The sequence below is a fragment of the Elephantulus edwardii genome, unplaced genomic scaffold (assembly GCF_000299155.1).
Source record: "Elephantulus edwardii isolate Elephantulus edwardi_28Jun2011 unplaced genomic scaffold, EleEdw1.0 scaffold00129, whole genome shotgun sequence".
Lineage (NCBI taxonomy): Eukaryota > Metazoa > Chordata > Mammalia > Macroscelidea > Macroscelididae > Elephantulus > Elephantulus edwardii.
In genome coordinates, this window is record NW_006399879.1 from 9224441 (window position 1) to 9227911 (window position 3471).

General features: G+C 40.3%; 1 pseudogene; it reads left to right on the top strand.

The window, feature by feature from the left end:
• Window positions 1-2706: 2706 nt before the first annotated feature.
• Window positions 2707-3140, top strand: LOC102850056 (annotated as a pseudogene).
• Window positions 3141-3471: the final 331 nt, after the last annotated feature.

The following is a 3471-nucleotide window of genomic DNA, read 5'->3' on the forward strand; positions in this document are numbered from 1 at the left end:
CAAAAAAGACAGGAGAGTTTGTGCCAATCTTGACATTGTGGGGGGTTTATATTAAGTAATGGAAGAGAGAAATCTGGACTTCTTTCTGAGCAGAAGGCAGAGTGAGTTTGGGTTGGCTTTGTTGATGTTAGGTTGTGTAAGAATTCAGCATATGGGATAGGTTGGGATGATGGAAGCTCTCTATAGAGTTTTTTTGTTTGTTTGGGTTTTTGTTGTTTGTTGTTTTGTTTTTTTTTTTAATTGTGGAGTATGAGTTGCTTAGAAAGGGGGAAGGGATTTGTATAAGAATTTGTAGGAGGAGTACGACTTTAGGAGAATTTCTTAAGAAGGGAAAATTGTCTGGACAGACATTGGTGGGGGTGGGGAAGGGAGATTTGCGACATAGGTATGTGGTCTCGGACAATAGGCCTGTTGATGGGAACTTGAGGGGTGGAAGCTTTGTTTTAATTATATTTGAAGAAGTTTTGAGTGTTTAATAGATAACTTACTACTATATGAGCTTGAAGAACAGATATCTATCATATACTGACAGTTTGGAAATTTATTGAGGAACTGCTCCAATATATAACAGGGCAATCAACAATAGGAAACTTTTATTAGACTGAGTTTGTTAGAACAATTTAGCTAATTTTTTTCCTTAATTATATTGACTGGTTTTCAGTATTTTGGGATTAGTTTACTTAAAGCAAATAAAGGATGAGAGAGTGGAGAGAGAGTTGATAATATATAGTATAAGTATAATATGGAGAAATAGACTTTGGGGGTACTTGGGTTAGCAGAGTGTAGGTATTGGGTAGTACTAGATGTAGAAGTATAGTTTTACTGATAGCTTTTAAGTTTGAGATTAATTTTTGTTTATGTTAGGTCCAGACAGGGAGGCTAAGGGGGAGAATGAAGAATTCAAAGAATATACAGTTTGACAAGAAGAGTAAATGGCCCTGCCCGCCTGGCTAAACCATAAGTCACAATGGAATGTCCCTCCCTAAAGATCCTGTTATAAAAACCCTTCCCAATAAGCTCAAAGTACAACTTCCCCATTCTGCATCTTCAGAACGACGAACCTCACCCAGGAGCACCACTAATAAAACTGTTATAAGCTTTCTCTCTTCTTCTCTCTGATGTCTTTCTTAAGTTCACTAATCTAACATTTTATTATTTGGCTTTTGTGCTGGTAAAATTGGAGTCTTATAAAGAAATGGCATATTTATATAATAGAAAAGTATGTATCACTGAAAAATAATGAACTTATAAAACACTATACTACATGGGAGAATCAGAGGACATTATGCTGAAAGAAATATTCTAGTTACAAAAGAACAAATGCTATATTAGTATCATTGTTATAAAGCAGGTCTGACATGGTGGGCTGGGAGGAGAGCAGGACAAGAAAGGATAGAGTATGACTATTGCATTGGAACAGATAAAGGAAAGAACTGTTTAAAAGGAATGTATGTGCCATAATTTCTCAATCCATTAATTTGTGGTTGGACATCTGGGCTGTTTCCATGTTCTTGAGGTGGTGAATAATGCTGTTATGAACATTGGTGGGCAAGTCTCTGTTTGTGCCTCAGTTCTCATTTTCTCTGAGAATATTCGAAGTAGTGGAATAGCTGGGTCATATGGAATTTCTGTGCTCAACTTTTTGAGGAAGCACCAAACCGCCTTCCAGAATCGTTGCATCATTTTACAATCCTACCAACAATGTGTAAGAGCTCCTTTCTTGCCACATCCTCTCCAACATTTATTACTCCACAATCCGCACTCTTGGAACCAGCAGCCAGGAAATTAAAAGACAAATTGCATTGGGAAAGTCTGCTGTCAGAGACCTCTCCAACGATGAAGAGCAATGATGTCAGTCTGGAGACTTAGGTGCACCTGATCCAGGCCATGGTCTTTGCAATTACTTGCTATGCATCAGAGAGCTGTAGAATGACTAGGGATGATAGAAGAATTGAGCTGTGTTGCTAGAGAAGAGTATTGAGTATACTACGGACTGCAAAGAGAACAAACAGATTCAACCTAGAGAGGGTTAAACCAGGCTGCTCCTTGGAGGCAAGGATTCTGAAGCTTCATCTGACATTCTTTGGACATGTGGCAAGGAGGAACCAGTCCTTGGAGAGGGACATCATGTTTGGGAAGGTGTAGGGACAGTGCAAGGGAGGAAGACCCTCAATGAGATGGATTAATTCAGTGACTGGGGTAATGGTCGGTGTGTCAGAGACAATAAGATTGGCAATGGAGAGAGCAGGGTTTAGGGCTATTGTACGTAGGGTTGTTATGAGTCTCGGACAACCCTGTGGCACATAACAACAACAACAATATCACTAATATCACATGAAAGCAAAATCTTGCTGATTATTATTTTAAAAATCAACCAGAATAGGACATTGACACAGTTCTGCCAGAAATACAAGCTGGATTTAAAAGAGATTGTTGCACTAGGGATGTCATTGCTGATGTCAGATGGATGATGTTGGCTGAAAGCAGAGAGCACAGTAAGGATGTCTATTTGTATTTTATCAACTAAGTAAAGGCAAGTGACTGTGTGGACTGCAACAAATTGTGACTAACATTCAGAAGCCTGGGAATCCCAAAACACTTGATTGTTCTCATGCAAAAAATTGTACATAAACCAGGAAACTGTTAGCTGAACAGAGCAAGGGAAAAGAAAGAACGTACATTGGTCCTGATATGTGATCTCCCAAGATGAGTGACTTCACCAAGGGCCAGACTGCTGAGTTTAAGGAAGCTTTCCATCTGTTTCACTGAACAGATGATTGAAAGATCCTGTACAGCCAGTGTGGAGATGTAATGAGGGCCCTGGGCCAGAACCCCACCAACACAGGTGCTCAATGTCCTGGGAAACCCTAAGAATGGTGAGATGAATATGAAGTCCTGCCCATGCTGCAGACTACGGTCAAGAACAGGGACCAGGGCATCCATGAGACTATACTGAAAGCCTTCAGGTGTTTGATAAGGATGGGGACGGCATTGTCATGTATGCTGAAATCTGGCACATCCTTGTCACACTGGATGAGAAGATGACAGAGGAAGAAGTAGAGATGCTGGTGGCAGGGCATGAGAACAGCAATGGTTGTATCGAATATGAAGAGCTCGTCTGTATGGTGCTGAATAGCTGAGGGCAGCCCTTGCTGTGTCTGCAGAGCCTCATGACTTACCCTGTGTAAGACTGGATGGAGCCCTGAAACCCTCCTCAGCTGTCACAGCACCTTTCCCATCTTGTATCTCTCGGATTATGCTTGCCAGCAGCATTTGCTAAATAAATTGGCTCTCAATGTCCCCCTCCAAAAAAAAAAAAAATTTACCTATAAAAATTGACAGGAAACTCCAATAAGAAAGAACAAACTAACTAAAGACACCCCCCCATAAAACTGCCCCCTCCAAAAAAAAAAAAGAATAAAGGAGTGCATCACAGAAGTATTATTTTCCCCATCCCTTTTAAATCTATAT